The sequence below is a fragment of the Miscanthus floridulus genome, chromosome 11, assembly GCF_019320115.1.
Source record: "Miscanthus floridulus cultivar M001 chromosome 11, ASM1932011v1, whole genome shotgun sequence".
In the NCBI taxonomy this organism is placed as follows: domain Eukaryota; kingdom Viridiplantae; phylum Streptophyta; class Magnoliopsida; order Poales; family Poaceae; genus Miscanthus; species Miscanthus floridulus.
In genome coordinates this window covers 85524552-85541503 of record NC_089590.1, presented here as the reverse complement: position 1 = coordinate 85541503, position 16952 = coordinate 85524552, and the positions used below count along the sequence as shown (strand labels likewise).

At 43.3% G+C, this 16952-nt stretch overlaps 2 long non-coding RNA genes across 4 annotated transcripts; both read right to left on the bottom strand.

The window, feature by feature from the left end:
* Window positions 1-1735: 1735 nt before the first annotated feature.
* Window positions 1736-3769, bottom strand: LOC136493702 (uncharacterized). The gene is made up of 5 exons (XR_010768419.1): window positions 3703-3769; window positions 3538-3596; window positions 2503-2574; window positions 2176-2245; window positions 1736-1834 (listed from the first exon to the last, which is right to left on the bottom strand). It is a non-coding gene; the product is annotated as an uncharacterized lncRNA (long non-coding RNA).
* LOC136493701 (uncharacterized) lies at window positions 3758-8494 on the bottom strand. Of its 3 annotated transcripts, XR_010768418.1 has the most exons (8): window positions 8147-8494; window positions 6506-6956; window positions 6341-6399; window positions 5351-5422; window positions 5127-5224; window positions 4962-5020; window positions 3927-3998; window positions 3758-3800 (listed from the first exon to the last, which is right to left on the bottom strand). It is a non-coding gene; the product is annotated as an uncharacterized lncRNA (long non-coding RNA). The 3 variants fall into 3 exon arrangements; XR_010768417.1 differs by having other exon boundaries at window positions 4962-5224; XR_010768416.1 differs by lacking the exons at window positions 3758-3800; window positions 3927-3998 and having other exon boundaries at window positions 4928-5224.
* Window positions 8495-16952: the final 8458 nt, after the last annotated feature.

Sequence of the window (16952 nt, the reverse complement as noted above, 5' to 3'; positions counted from 1 at the left end):
AGAATTGCATTCTAAGAAAAAAGTACTCCCTATATTCCAAATTACAAGACGTTATAACTTTTCTAGATATATTGCTTTTAATATGCATCGTCTTTGTCTAGACCTAGTGTATATCCAAATGCATAAAAAAAATATAAATATCAAAACATCTTATAATCTAAAATAGAGCGAGTAGTACATTTTATTGTGTGAACATAAACATGTTCAACTTTTTTTGGGTAGCTTCTGGAGTCTGTTGACGGATTCTGAGATTAATGAAGGCTTATTCTAGTAAGAAACAATCTATTCATGAGGGATGTTTTTTTTTATTTTATTCATGAGGGATCTGATGAAGGTTAGAAGGTGGGGTTGATTTAATATACATGCATGGGCTCCGTCGAATGTCTAAGCGTAGAAGCCTATAACGGAACGTCTCAGCTCACAATTCTTGAATTCTAAAATGTCAAAAAAAAATCTCGATCACGTAAAAGGTTTGCACGTCTTTGTAATAAGGTATACAAAAAGTTCAATACAACAAGCCTTAGCGATGCCCTAGGGTCAAAAAAAAAATTGTATGTTGATGTTTGGATACTCTAGTGTACTATAAGCTAAGTTGTTATATTGGATATTGATCAAAAAATTGTGACGCCGGGCTGTTGGAGGCCTATGCCCGGGCTACTGAGCGGCAGTGGCACTGCTCGCGTTCGCCCACCATGCCGTCTGCTGGGATAATGTCAAAATTTTAAGAATAAAGGCACTAGATGATATTTTCGTTGATATATAGCGAGGCATATATATATGATGATTTAGTTAATTTTAAGGTCTACAAATACAAATTTTCGTAACTGCTCATAAAACCAGGATGTACGGCGTGCGTACCTCTGCTTTTATAGCCGCAAGTGTGTATGTATAGTCACTAGCGAGATGTCAACGCTACTTCATCAAGCTTAAAAAATCTACCAACTCAGTGATTCAGTATCTCACAAATGGTTATACTGGTTAGGTGTAAGTGCATTTTGTTCCAGGTACACGTTAGCGTGTATATGAGTATACTAGCACAGGGGGGCGCGCTCCGCTGCGCCGGTTCCTGCTGGGCATCCGTTGGTGAGGATCTTATGCTGAAGGGCCTTCTGAAGTTGGCAGGGTTCGTCGGTTCTATGATGCACGTGGTAAGTCCTGGCCATTTGAGAGGAAACAGATCGTGTTGTTTCTACACATTATTTGGTCCGCGGGTGGCTGGAGGGGGATTCACCAAACCTACCATTGCTTATAGGAACGTAACGTGCCGATACCGGTGCATTCTGGCATACTGTACCGGAGCCTAAATTAATAATATATGTGTATAATGAATTAGTATATATAGTATAAGAAGTCTGAAGTAAACTGAACATGAAATGAAAGAAAAGTAAGATGCATTCCGAAGGACCAGTAACAGCCCAACATGAAACACTATTGGCCTGCAAACCAAACACGCTGTAAAGCGGTGGAATGACTCATGCAATACAACTCAAATCAGTAAGATACTAAGAGGACATGCAAAAAACGAAGATCATCTTTAACCTGCCAATTTGCCAACCAGACATGATGACCAAAATACCATTCCAAATTGAAAGGATCCAAGTTTGAAAACAATCTCAGCGAAGGAAGATGAATAATGAACTGTACAAAGAACTATGGCTTTGTGTTCAATAACAATGATACATTTTTCATGGGCGAATAGAGGGTAATATGTGAGGCCTGTATAGGTACACTGAGCTGACAACTGAAAAAACATATAGACCTAACATTTTGTGTAGAAAACATGATTTATGAGTGCTTTTGAGTTTCTGGTTCCAGGAAGTATAGATCTGCAAAACTGAAACCATAAACCAGAAAACTGGGACCATTAAGAGAGAATCATATAGTTAAGAATCATATTGAGAACATATCTGTCAGGAAATTTTTTCAGTATAGAACTCTGATAGTTCCCCAAAAAAGGTAATGTTGAAGATAAGAAGTCTAAACTCTGTGATGGCCAAAGAATCCATGAATGTGGTCCCCTTATAGCCTCTTTTTCGCAGCAAGCCCATATACAGAGTTGTATGACATACATGTATACCTTAAGATTTAATTTGGCACATAATTCCTACAAATCTTATATATGATATATGTTCAATAACCACCAGCAAGCTGTTAAAAAGAAATAAATTGACATACCCAGTGCTTGTTAGCCGTGTAACCCGTAATCCTGAAGTTTGTGATGTCATAAGCTCCAAGGCATCGAAATCTGAGGTGAATAAATAAAGATTTACATGTCCCTTTGAACTGGGAAGGAGGGAGATGCTAATATTTTTAATCATTTGTATATCCCTGTCATTTTGCAGGCTACTTTTAAAGGAAAAGGTGCAGACACAAATAAACCTAACATCTATTTCTTTAAAAACAATCTATATCAATATTCTTAAGACCTTGATACCAATTAAGATTCAGAATGGAATACATTAGTTACATTTACACACTGTAACTTTTATGGAGGCCACTTACCAAATCCATCACTATTTGGTTTACTCAAACCTGAAGGTAGCATGTAACTGCCAAAAATTGTAGGTGGCAGGGCTGCATAAAACATGAAGTCGTCAACAATTAGCAATTTGAAATGTCATTGACAGAGGGAGAATAGTTTTTGATCCAATATTAAGATTTCGGATGCTTACTTCTAAAACATATCGAGTTTGATACAGAACAAAGAAGCACTGAATTAAATAACCTAGATGCATTTTTCCTTTCTTTTAGCTAACCAGAAGGTGAAATAACAGGTTAGGATGTTTTATTTTTTTCCTATTCAAAGGCAACATACAAATCACACATGCAGGAAGAGCACATGAACATATAACCGGATAGAAGAGCTAGGTGTTTTAACTAAGATTATAGCCTAAGGTGATTTGCATTATTAGAATGGAAATAATTATGAGTAGCTGGTAATCAAAAGGTATGAAATTAAAGACAACTTGCGCAAACCCATATCAATTGTTCCAGTGAAATAAAAAGACTAAACTCCTGATATTGTAAGGTATCCATATAATTTTAGGCAGATCAAAATAAGTATTATAGAAGGCATGCACAAGGCGAACCCATATCATCTTATCTAGTATGTTTGCAAATGAATGTCAAATGCAATGACCAGTCCACCTCCATATGTAAAATAGCAAAGGGGTAATACGCGTAAAGTTTCCATTGGCTGTATACTTCTTTGTATTACATGTAAATAAATTTGTAACTATACTTGCTATTTGATAAAAACATGAACGGACCTGCTATTAGTGTACTTGTACAGCCGTGTGTTGTACCATTCAGTAATAATTAGTAGCTGGATATGCAACAGACTAAGTAACGGTTCAGGCACAAAGTAGCAGTGCACTAACTAATAAACAAAGACTGTAGGCATGAAAACCCAAAACAACAGTGTACCTTAGCATAACTCTCAATTAGCATATAGAAAACAGAGCAAAGGAGCAGAGGACAGAAGGGACACATGGTGTAAAATAGTAAAGTGGATTGAAGGGGAGGAGAGGTGGTAACTTGGTGTTGCTGACTGCTGGTGGAAGCTGTCTTGATGGATGCATACCAAAATCTGTAGCCTATGGGATCCAGAAAACCTCTCCAAATATGAGACAACAAAAGAATAAAAGTATATGCAAGAGTCTGGTATTGTTGGCAAAGTGAGAGGCATAGGGATTTAAGAACCTGGTTAAAGGTTGGCTATTTCAAATGCCATGATTTAAGTTGTCCAAGGCTGGGCCTTAGCTTGAGGAAGCCCTTGTCTGTCGTTCGCTGACAACAATCTGCAAAGATCTATTTCTTTAAAAACAATCTATATCAATATTCTTAAGACCTTGATACCAATTAAGATTCAGAATGGAATACATTAGTTACATTTACACACTGTAACTTTTATGGAGGCCACTTACCAAATCCATCACTATTTGGTTTACTCAAACCTGAAGGTAGCATGTAACTGCCAAAAATTGTAGGTGGCAGGGCTGCATAAAACATGAAGTCGTCAACAATTAGCAATTTGAAATGTCATTGACAGAGGGAGAATAGTTTTTGATCCAATATTAAGATTTCGGATGCTTACTTCTAAAACATATCGAGTTTGATACAGAACAAAGAAGCACTGAATTAAATAACCTAGATGCATTTTTCCTTTCTTTTAGCTAACCAGAAGGTGAAATAACAGGTTAGGATGTTTTATTTTTTTCCTATTCAAAGGCAACATACAAATCACACATGCAGGAAGAGCACATGAACATATAACCGGATAGAAGAGCTAGGTGTTTTAACTAAGATTATAGCCTAAGGTGATTTGCATTATTAGAATGGAAATAATTATGAGTAGCTGGTAATCAAAAGGTATGAAATTAAAGACAACTTGCGCAAACCCATATCAATTGTTCCAGTGAAATAAAAAGACTAAACTCCTGATATTGTAAGGTATCCATATAATTTTAGGCAGATCAAAATAAGTATTATAGAAGGCATGCACAAGGCGAACCCATATCATCTTATCTAGTATGTTTGCAAATGAATGTCAAATGCAATGACCAGTCCACCTCCATATGTAAAATAGCAAAGGGGTAATACGCGTAAAGTTTCCATTGGCTGTATACTTCTTTGTATTACATGTAAATAAATTTGTAACTATACTTGCTATTTGATAAAAACATGAACGGACCTACTATTAGTGTACTTGTACAGCCGTGTGTTGTACCATTCAGTAATAATTAGTAGCTGGATATGCAACAGACTAAGTAACGGTTCAGGCACAAAGTAGCAGTGCACTAACTAATAAACAAAGACTGTAGGCATGAAAACCCAAAACAACAGTGTACCTTAGCATAACTCTCAATTAGCATATAGAAAACAGAGCAAAGGAGCAGAGGACAGAAGGAACACATGGTGTAAAATAGTAAAGTGGATTGAAGGGGAGGAGAGGTGGTAACTTGGTGTTGCTGACTGCTGGTGGAAGCTGTCTTGATGGATGCATACCAAAATCTGTAGCCTATGGGATCCAGAAAACCTCTCCAAATATGAGACAACAAAAGAATAAAAGTATATGCAAGAGTCTGGTATTGTTGGCAAAGTGAGAGGCATAGGGATTTAAGAACCTGGTTAAAGGTTGGCTATTTCAAATGCCATGATTTAAGTTGTCCAAGGCTGGGCCTTAGCTTGAGGAAGCCCTTGTCTGTCGTTCGCTGACAACAATCTGCAAAGATCTATTTCTTTAAAAACAATCTATATCAATATTCTTAAGACCTTGATACCAATTAAGATTCAGAATGGAATACATTAGTTACATTTACACACTGTAACTTTTATGGAGGCCACTTACCAAATCCATCACTATTTGGTTTACTCAAACCTGAAGGTAGCATGTAACTGCCAAAAATTGTAGGTGGCAGGGCTGCATAAAACATGAAGTCGTCAACAATTAGCAATTTGAAATGTCATTGACAGAGGGAGAATAGTTTTTGATCCAATATTAAGATTTCGGATGCTTACTTCTAAAACATATCGAGTTTGATACAGAACAAAGAAGCACTGAATTAAATAACCTAGATGCATTTTTCCTTTCTTTTAGCTAACCAGAAGGTGAAATAACAGGTTAGGATGTTTTATTTTTTTCCTATTCAAAGGCAACATACAAATCACACATGCAGGAAGAGCACATGAACATATAACCGGATAGAAGAGCTAGGTGTTTTAACTAAGATTATAGCCTAAGGTGATTTGCATTATTAGAATGGAAATAATTATGAGTAGCTGGTAATCAAAAGGTATGAAATTAAAGACAACTTGCGCAAACCCATATCAATTGTTCCAGTGAAATAAAAAGACTAAACTCCTGATATTGTAAGGTATCCATATAATTTTAGGCAGATCAAAATAAGTATTATAGAAGGCATGCACAAGGCGAACCCATATCATCTTATCTAGTATGTTTGCAAATGAATGTCAAATGCAATGACCAGTCCACCTCCATATGTAAAATAGCAAAGGGGTAATACGCGTAAAGTTTCCATTGGCTGTATACTTCTTTGTATTACATGTAAATAAATTTGTAACTATACTTGCTATTTGATAAAAACATGAACGGACCTGCTATTAGTGTACTTGTACAGCCGTGTGTTGTACCATTCAGGCACAAAGTAGCAGTGCACTAACTAATAAACAAAGACTGTAGGCATGAAAACCCAAAACAACAGTGTACCTTAGCATAACTCTCAATTAGCATATAGAAAACAGAGCAAAGGAGCAGAGGACAGAAGGGACACATGGTGTAAAATAGTAAAGTGGATTGAAGGGGAGGAGAGGTGGTAACTTGGTGTTGCTGACTGCTGGTGGAAGCTGTCTTGATGGATGCATACCAAAATCTGTAGCCTATGGGATCCAGAAAACCTCTCCAAATATGAGACAACAAAAGAATAAAAGTATATGCAAGAGTCTGGTATTGTTGGCAAAGTGAGAGGCATAGGGATTTAAGAACCTGGTTAAAGGTTGGCTATTTCAAATGCCATGATTTAAGTTGTCCAAGGCTGGGCCTTAGCTTGAGGAAGCCCTTGGCTGTCGTTCGCTGACAACAATCTGCAAAGAAATCAAGGCAAGATAGCAATTACCCGGTACTCTATCTCCATGTTGAAGTAAATAGCCAACTTTGAAGAAACAATGCAAAGCCGAATACAATACAGCCTGAAGGTAGGGAGCTGCATATTACCTAAGAGAAGGGCATGTTCATTAACTTGTTACGAAAGATGTATACACCATGTATAGATATGTAGTAAAAACAACGTATCTAGAAAAGCCAAAATGGCTTATAATTAGGAATGGAGGGAGTACAATATTAGGATTAATGACCAAGTGAACAATAGGAGGATGGCTGGTTTCCTGAAACAGGGCCTCCAGGGCGGTTGTTGCTGGAAGTCCAGAAGCGCTTGTTGCTGGAAGTCCACACAAAGGCTAGTTAGGCTTAAAGCAAAAGGAAAACTATAATTGAAACTTTAGAGAGAGAGGTGCAGACTTCTCAACTTTTCCTAGGAAGAATATAGATGTATTGCAATTATGTGCATGAGCAAATTGCAGAGTACAAATTTCTTGGATACTCAAAACTATCATTTTTATGGATGCAGTCGACGATCCTGATGAGACGCAAATGCAAGGTATCATGAGAGATAGATGAATGGCTCATTCGATTCAGGATCTGCAGATTGCTCTTAAATTAGCAAAAGTAAGACTGACAATCATGTTTGCATTGGGTTCCTTTCTGCAATAGTGCACATGAAGCAATGTCCTCTAGCTCTATTAATAAAAGATATAGCCTGATTCATTCGACTGGTGAGGGCAGGCATTGGATTGACGACAACGCACTTGAGGGCTGGGATGACATTGGTATGGACCTGACCTTATTGCGACTTCATTTGCTGTTCCTGCTGCAGCTATGCCGTTAGAGATCTCATATGCGAAAGGAAACAACAAATTAGTAGCAAACCGGCACTAACAATCTAGAAGGTTTCGCTAGCAATGTCTACACAGGCACTGCCTTCATCAGACTGCCTGAATCCCCCATGGTGTCGACGTAGGGGAAAACGTCTGAAATACGGCGATGCAGTACGGAACAGGGAACATGCCATCTTAATCAGCAAGCTGCTGAGAGGCAGGCCAAAATCAGCAAATCCGAGCTGGAATCGCTGGGTAGGCGAGGAGGAAGGACAGGAGCGAATGTTAGGGAGCGGTCGTCCACCAATGCGTGGGCGCCTTGGGCGCTGGCGCGATCCGCGAGGTGGGCATCCCGGCCGCTGGCGCCTGTGTGAGGTCGACGGCACAGCCGCCCTGCCGTCCTCTGCCGCAGCCGGGGAGCGACCGGCCCGAGCACCGACGACGGGCGCCGATGCGCGTCCATCGTGCTGGACGCAGGGAGGGGCGGTGGTAGGGCCGGCCGGCACCAACCGCTGCTGAAGAGGTGAGAACCCCACGGATCCTGCAGAGATGACGTTGCTGGCCGGATGCGGAGGAGAGGGAGGAGCGGCGTGCTAGCGCTAGCCTATGCAGCGGCCGGATTCGGAGTAAGCAGGAATGAACGAAGCAGAGGACGACGCGATGACGCAGGAAGCGGCAGATTAAAGAAAGACACCTCAAAAGCACGGCGGAGAACGGTGGCGACGGAGCCGAGGGCGGCCCCGCTGATCCCGACGGCACCCACGCGGACGCACGAGTCGAGCGGAGCACCCAGACAACGGCGGCGGCGCTTCCGAGAAAGGCGACGGAGGCGAGGGCGGCGTCCACTGATCCCGACGGCACCACCGAGGAGGCGGGTGAAGCAGCCGAGAGCAGCGCCCCACGACTGCAGGCGGCAGCCCAGGCGGTGCGACGACGGCTCCGACACTGGATACTAAGACTGGGCCAGAGCAGACCTGGGCCCATGAATCATGAGAGAGGGAAATCAGGCGTGCACACGCACGAGCTTGAGGCGCCGCGCGGGTGGTGGGCCTGAGGGGCGTGGGTGTTGGGATGACCACAAGGAAGAGAGCCCCGTAGCTGCGAGCGGCGTGGGCACGCGGCGGGCGGGGGCTGGACAGCCGGACAGGGAACAGTAACCAAAGCCCTGAGAGAGCGCGGAATCTAGGAGCTTTATGGAGTTGTATATGCGAGTGTTTGGAAAAAGAAAAGAGCAACCATCATATTAAGGCCCTATTTGGATCATAACCGAATTATTATAATATGCATTATGTATGGAATTATTATAATTATGAATATAGATAATAATAAGAGTGTTTGGATCCATGATTGTTAATGTGGTTTATCGTTGATTAAGAAAAGAAATGTCAATATTTTTTTTTAAAAAGGGTTTCATTAGGATTATAGGATTAATATAATATAAGATTTTGATTATAATACTCTATCCTATTTGTTGAATTGCAGTTAGATTATTTTAATCATCACAATAAGACCTTGTTTGGATCTCATGGCAAGACTTTAGTCCTACATTTTTAACCCATTTTTTTTGTCACGTGGATTCAAATAGGTAGGCTAAAAGTGAGCAAATCCATAAATCTAAAGAGTAGTTCATTTGCTCCTCAAGAGGCCTAAAACTGGGCTAAAACGCCTCGAGGGCGAGCTGGACACCCGATAACCCCCACCCACCCACCCGCGCCATGCATGACTTAATTAAATGATGACAAATTAGTCGTTGTAGATTAAAGAAGTAAAGTTTAGCCCATGGATCCAAGAGCCAGGAGACTAAAGTTTAACCCCTCCCTAAACTCTAGTCCACGGCAAATGAACCCAATCAGGTCGAACTTCGAACAGAGCCTAGCCAGGTTGCCAACTAGCCATCCACGCTGAAAGCACCCCCAACCCAATTACCCAAATCGGCAACTCCACGAGGGCACGCAAGCAAAAGCAGCCGCCTACTTTCCTCCAATACTTCCATGGACACACCCACGGCCCACGGGCAGGCCGCGAGACAACGGGAAAAGGCGCTCCTTCCTCCCGCGGCAGCGGCGCCCCCGTGCACGTGCGCTGGAGCCTGTGCGGAGCCGCCGCGTGTGCCGAGGCGGGACACCCGTCGCGCGCGGGGCGGCCGAGTCAGCTCGACGGACGTGGGGTGCGCCGTGCGGGGCCTGCGTCTGCGTGGACTGGAACGTGCTCGCCCGCCCGGCCCCGTGATTCGCCCACCCGCGGTCCGCGCCGTCTTTTGGCTTGGGCGGCTGGCGGCTGGCTGCCTGCAGCCGGGGACCCCGCGCTCGCGGCGTTCCACTCCATCCACGGACGGACTACGGTTCCCATGCATGATGGCAAGCGCGCCCGCAGCTAGACACACTTTGGCCTTGTTTAGATTGTAAATTTTTGCAATCTGGACACTGTAGTACGTTTCGTTTGTATTTGACAAACTTTATCCGATCATGGACTAACTAGGCTCAAAAGATTCGTCTCGTGATTTACAACCAAACTGTGCAATTAGTTATTTTTTTACCTATATTTAATGCTCCGTGCATACGTCCAAAAATTAATGTGATGAAGAGAGAGTGAAAAAACTTAGAATTTGGAGGTGATCTAACAAGGCCTCTACTAGCGCGGCGCCGGCGAGACCTGCTGTAGTCGGCACATGCGTGCGTGGTGCTCGACAGCTGAAATCTAGGTGGAGGATGGCGACATGGGGTGCGCTGGAGTCTGCAGAGCAAGTTGCGGGCAGCGGGCGTGCCTCAGCTTTCAGCTGGTGGAAGGTGAAATACAAAGATTCTATTTCGGTAACGGGAAGGTCTGTTTGTCTTTTCAACTATGGTCACGTTTGGTTCCTAGGAACCGAGAGAATTTGAAAAAGTAATTTAACAATAAAATAGGAACAATTTTTTAGATCCAAACAGGTTCTAATAGTAATCCATTACATTGTTACGAACAATTCAAAGCTCAAAGAAACATCTTGGTTAATTTAGTATTTTTTTACTGCTGGAAAATTCTGAAGCTCAAGCTAGCATCTCTAGATTGCAGTGCAAAGTTACAACTGTCCTGCACCTAAACCATAACAATCTAGCAATCTGGTTCCACTTGTTTTTAGAAATCCTCAACCCATATGTCAAATGTTGTTCACAATATGTAGTCGACAAAAAATGGTATAAGATGCGTATTTGACATGTTAAATTAGGTCGACATTATGATTTACCGTAGGTTTCCAATTTCAGATTGGAGTTCCTTATGCCGCCTCTGGAATTACCGAATTTTGCAAAATCCAGCCATAATTTTTTAAAGATAGACATGACGTACGCTTTTTTCTAAAAATTTTAGACCTAAACAAAAGATTAACATGATTAAGGACTACGCATCTATTGAGTTCAAGAATATGCATGCAACATAAACAGTAGCTTATGGCTATATATTTATAGTAAATCACATGTACTAGTGTAATATAAATTTTTGGATTTTTCTTCCAGCCACCACCGAAACTAATAAAATTACGATGAAATTTCATCGAAACTTTGGACCCTGATTTACCGTAGGATCGCCTACGTGGGAAAGAATGTTCTCCACCCTTGAGCAACGTGTATCCAATTTTATCCATGCTTTCATTTGGGTTAAAATCTTTGGCTCGAGCCTACCCTAACGCACTGGTGGATTGGGCTATTTCTCGGATTTTTCTAATTTGGGTCGAATTTTTTAGATTGGGTTGGGTCACGGGTCAAAAAATCATGACCCTCACCCGACTCGACACATTAGAGTGATAGGTCGTGTTTTCTTGAGGGGGTTGGTCGGGCCGGGTGGCCCAAGATCAAGTATAATTTGGGTGCTTATCCTAGTCTTGGTTCTCCATTGGGGGCTCTCTATCTCTACATCAAAACAAATCATTCTCATATGAGCATTTTACTTGCATCTATGGAGTTAGACTTCCTAACTATGATTTTGCCACTCATTTCTTCAAAAAGCATTAGTTAAAATCCCCTAATCAGTTCGTTAGGATGGATAATAGAATATACGTTTCTGAAGGATTATTAAAAACTTCTGCCACAAAGAACATTTCTAATAAGAACTACTTGATTTTCTAAGTTCTTGCTACAGTTAAATAATCCTCCTTCGATAATTAGGGCCGTTTGGATTCTCAGTTGTCCCTGGCCTTGCCTAACTAAGCAGAGTTGGAACAATTGATGCATTGAGATCCTTATGCTCATTGTCTCATTGCCTCTGAAAGCAAGAATTTTCCTTGCTAGTTTAGGTGAGCTAAATTGGCTCTCCTGCCTTGGCAAAGTTAGCCTTGCTCAGCGAGATGAGGCAAGCAAGGCAGACAAAGGAACCAAGCAGATCCTCAACTCAATGTTCTTTGTAATATTGTAAACTTTTCAGTGCAGTTTCATAATATTCGTTGCCAACTATCCAAGGTTGTAACATAGTTGAGGTTGGTAAAATCCTTGATTCATGCACTCTTACTGTGAAGGGCTAGGCTTTGTGTCCAATAGATCACTAAATTTCACTTTTATGATAAGTTGGCTTACTACCACGGCGTATAGCACACTACTCAACTTGCTTGCTACCTTTCCATAAAAAAAAAAAAACTTGCTTGCTTTCACAGTATGTTAAACAAAAGGCACTGCTTCGTGCCTTGGGAGCCGTGCTGTTATACTGTTACGAAATTTGAAGGGACCTAACTCTACTGTGATCACCACTACTTTGAGAGGGAAAAATGGTAGTTACAAATAGCATTAAAATGGCCGGGAGAAGCACGTGAGCCTTTTTGTTTTAAAAACAGTACCGAAGGAAGATCCATGTAAGATGCTCTCAAGTCTCACCTAAATGCTTCTGTTGCAAACCCTTTCTCGAGTTCCTGTCATCCTTTTTGCAAAATTTTTTCTTTCACTAATAAGTTGTTGTCTTCCCGTGATAGTTTGATGTATGATCTTTTATCTGCAATAAAACGGATGCTTCTCATGACCAGATTTTTTGGAGCTTCACATGGACGGTGTGCGCTGCAAATATTGACATTTCTAGGGTGCTAAATGCTGATGTTATGGGATAGACACTGTGGTCGGCAGCCACTAGTGCCTTGCTCGAAAAAGATGGACGTAATTGAGGGCGTGTTCTTCTGTCTGGTCTTAGAACAGGAATAAAACCGGAGCTAATGAAGGAACTAAAATAGTGTTTTTTTTCAAGGACTAGAAGGAACTAAACATCGTTAATGCACCCGAGCAATGTCTAATTAAAGAGCCCCTAATCAATGTTTCTATCCATCTTTGCTCACCGGCGCAGGCCGGCTGGCTGCTCCCACGTGTTGCTGTGTTCCCGCGCTGGCTTCAGCTGCGAGCACCTGGGAGTTCACTGGCCTCGCTGCTGGCCAGGTTAAAAATCATTAAATTTCATTTATTCAAAACAGTGTTCACGCAGTTCTACCATCTTCATTGTTACAAATCATCAAAGCTACCTCCTAGCATACAAACTATCGGCTATCAATCCTAAACTGATTTATATTTTGATCTTCATCGGCATGAGTAGTACTAGCTCCATTAGCTTGACTAGACGATGGTTCTTCCAGTGAATTGTAGTTTTCATCTTCATCACACCTCTCAAAGTCCCTATCCTTCTTATCATTCTCTCTTACGAAATTATGAAGGGCCATGCACGCGAGAATTATTTTGCTTTGCTTTGGCATCGGATAACTAGGTAAGTCCACTAAAATCCTCCACTTCATCTTCAACACTCCAAATGATCGCTCGATGACATTTCGAAGTGAAGAATGTGCAAAATTATAGAGCTCTTTTTTACCTCTTGGGGCGGGTTCTTGTTGATACTCCTAGATATGATACTTTGTACCCTTGTAGGGTGCAAGATAACCCGATCGGTTTGGGTAACCCGAGTCGACAAGATAGAACTTCCCTACACGGGTGTAATTTGTTGTAAGCCAAATGCAAAGTAAGAGCATTTAGATTAAACAAGAGGTAATAGGACAAATCAATACCTTCAGGTGGATGTGGAAACCTGTCGCCATACTTGTCAATTGCATATTTGAATACCTGCATGTCATGAACCGATCCAGGCCATCCCGCAACAACAAATGTGAATCTCATATCGAAATCACAAAGGGCCAACATATTCTGACTAGTGTACCCATGTCTTCCCATATGAGATACTACCTGATTTGTGTTGGGAGTATGCCCTAGAGATAATCATAGAGATGATTATATTGTCTTGTATCCATGATATATTATGAGTTCATTGAATTTCCATTAAAGACGACCTGTATCGATTAGCAATTATGTGAATTGTTTGTGAAACTCTTTTACTTGTATGGTTATTCTAATGTTGTCCCTGGTCAGAGTTCGTGTGAGGACACGCATGAATAATGGATCAGCACATTATTAGTTGATGACTATGTTTCACAAGTCATAGATATGGAGATGTCAAACTAATAATGTGGGCACATGTATGACATGGGGCTGGACTGACCCAACGTGAGATGTCGTTATTATCTCTATTCACGTCATGTACGTTATGTCCTTAGACCTGAGATTGTTGTATGTATTCAAGATGTGAAACGACCTACTCAGGGACTATCAAACGCTACTCCATAACAGGGTAGTTATAAAGGTGGTTTTCGAGTTTGTCGGGAAACATGCTATGAGACATAGACAATCAAGATGGAATTTGCCCCTCTCTATATATGAGAGAGATATCACTAGATCACTCTAATGATTAGGTCAAGAAATGCATGGTCGTGCTTGGGTTAAGTGTTAACCTATGAGTTGGACCAAATATCGTGAGGCAAGGGAATAACAAGTATGTGGTTTTGTGGTGGTTCGTCTGATATGATGTTTGCGTACACATAGGAGTTGACATGCCTTGCTAGAGGCTGCTATCAACTAATGGCCGAGTAAGAGTACTCGGGCCATGTCTATGTGTGCGTGAACCCATAGGGTCGCACGCTTAAGGGTCTGAAAGCCTAATTCGGATTGGATCCGAGTTAGACAAGGCTTAGGGTTACTAATGGGCCTCCAACTCAGAAGCTCATTAGGGACGCCTATAAATAAGTGGGGTGGGCAATGGGGCTAGGTATCCCATGCCTTTTTGGTAGCCGTCGTCGCCCATCCTATGCCCGTGCCTGTTGCTCCCCGTGGACCTAGCAGTCCGGAGGCACGACGCTTCCTCCCTGTACGTGTGGATACCTCAGAGGTGTTGCATCTGGAGCACAAGGACGAACTGCATGAAGGGGACGGACGTACGGACGACCTTGCAACTGCACGGCACTGCTACGACACGTTCAACTACATCGAGTCGCTTCCGCTGCACCTGCGCGTCTAGTGGTAATCCTGTGATCTATAACTAGCAGTAAATCTTGGTTTATGAGGTTGAATTTTTGTTTTTCGGCTAGCGTAGCATCCTCATAACCCAACAATTTGTTGGCACCACTACCTTCACATGTGTTCCATCTAGTGCTCCAATGCAATGATCAAAGAAACGTGCAAACCTAGGAGACTCAGCTCTAAATTCAGGGTCTTTTGGCCTAATTATATCAGCTGCTAGTTTGCACACATAAGCCATACCTTATCAAACTTCCTACTAACTATAACACTTCTGGTGTTACGATCATGTTTAGCACCGTGATTTAGGTCTAAGAAAAATTTCCGAAATGAGTTTCTCGGATTTTTGATTTAAAACGTACTTGCCGTGCTAATGGGATCGTGTAGGACTTAGTTTTGTCGACTCGAATCAATGCCAAGTTAAATTGCTCAGTACGTAAAGATATTTAGGGATGTCGAACGACGATTCTAGCGAACGGTTTGTTCTGTTAGATTAAACATGAAAAGCAACTTTTATAAATAAAATAAAATCCATTAATAAATAGAACGATATATATATATATATATATATATATATATATATATATATATATATATATATATATATATACTTGTGGGTTTATTTTGATAAGCACGAACTGACGAGAGAGAGAGCGCAGTGGCTTCGTTTATTTTTTTCTGGCGTACAGCGTACTCGTTGCATGGCAATTATTCACCGTCTCGTTCTCGTCGTGGCTCTGCATTTCTCTGCATTGCAAAGCCTCCCATCCAATTGTATCTGAACTGGTCCACTGCGCATGGCGTCTAAAATTGGTGCATGTGGTTCTGCCCCTGCACACGCCGTGTCCTCTCTCTGTCGTGCACCGCCGAGTAACCACTGCCTCCGTTGTCCCGTCAAACTACTATCCTTGTCGTGCTGCCTCTACTTGCTTGCCACGGACTGTCTCTGTCTACCTCATCTTTATCCTTGCGCTACCCGTGCGTTCACCATCAACGTCTCTTTCTGTCTCTGCCTCTGTCTACCCTTACTTGTCTTATCGGCCTGTGCCAGCCGTTGCTCGCTCTGTCCCCTTGCGTCTTTCTTTTTCTTTACCGCAGCACCCGCTAGGACGAGCACCCTCAGCGGCTGGCCACTGTGCACACAAGCCTCAGCACTGCCTCCGCTGCTCCACGGCACATCCATCACCGCCCGCCGTTGTCTCTTCCTTTTCCCCTCTCTCGAGCGTCCGCACCCTTGCCGGCACGCCGCGCCACCGCATCGCCGCGCTGCACCTCCCTTCCCGCTCAGGACCGTAGCTTCTCCCTAGCGTTGCCTGCTGCGCTGCCCCTCCTGAGCCACGTTGACTCACGCCGTGCTGCTCCCGCGGCCACACTGAACCGTTGCTTCTTCTCCATGCCCGCAGCGCTGCTCCTCCTCTCCCCTGCTCTCCGCTCCTCTGGGTGCAGTGCCGTGCTGCGGCGCTGTTTCCCCTTCCCCACTCTAGACCGCTGCCCTACAGCACCAGCCAGGGCCGCGCCCGTCGTCACCCTGTCTCCTCGCAAGCGCACGCCTGGGCTCGGGTTGTCGCGCGCCGAGCCGCCTCTCCTCACTTCTCCTCGCACCAGTGCCCCTCCTCGTCTTCCTTGTCACGTCGCCTTAGTCCACACTAGACCATGTCCCTCGGCGCTGCTCCCCTTGTGCGCCTATGCCGCTGTCGCCGCTGCTCCTCCCGCAGCGCCCGCTGTGGCCACGCGCCACCCCGTCCCTATTGCTGCTGCCGCCATAAGGCTCATGCAGGGCCTAGCTAGGGTTGCGCCGGGTCTGCCCGGTGCTATGGAGCCCATCCTCGCCTGCCGCCGCCTGCTGCCTGGCACCGGTAAGGCAGCCGCTACCGTCTTCTAGTGGCTGTCCATGTGTGCGCATGGCGGGTGCTCCTTGGGTCCCGCCGGCCATGTTGTTTCCATTCACGGGTGCGGCTAGAGCCGCTGGCACTTCCCCGCGCCGCCTCGCTTCACATCTGTCGCCGGCGAGCCGCCGTTGGGCCGATGGATTGATTCCTTGTCTGTGCTCTATTTTGAAGATGAAGAGAGGGACCCCAGGGTAAGGAATGAGTAATTCTAGGGTTCTTATTACAAATTACGTGACCTATATGAACAGTAGCATACTAAATAAGGAGAAGC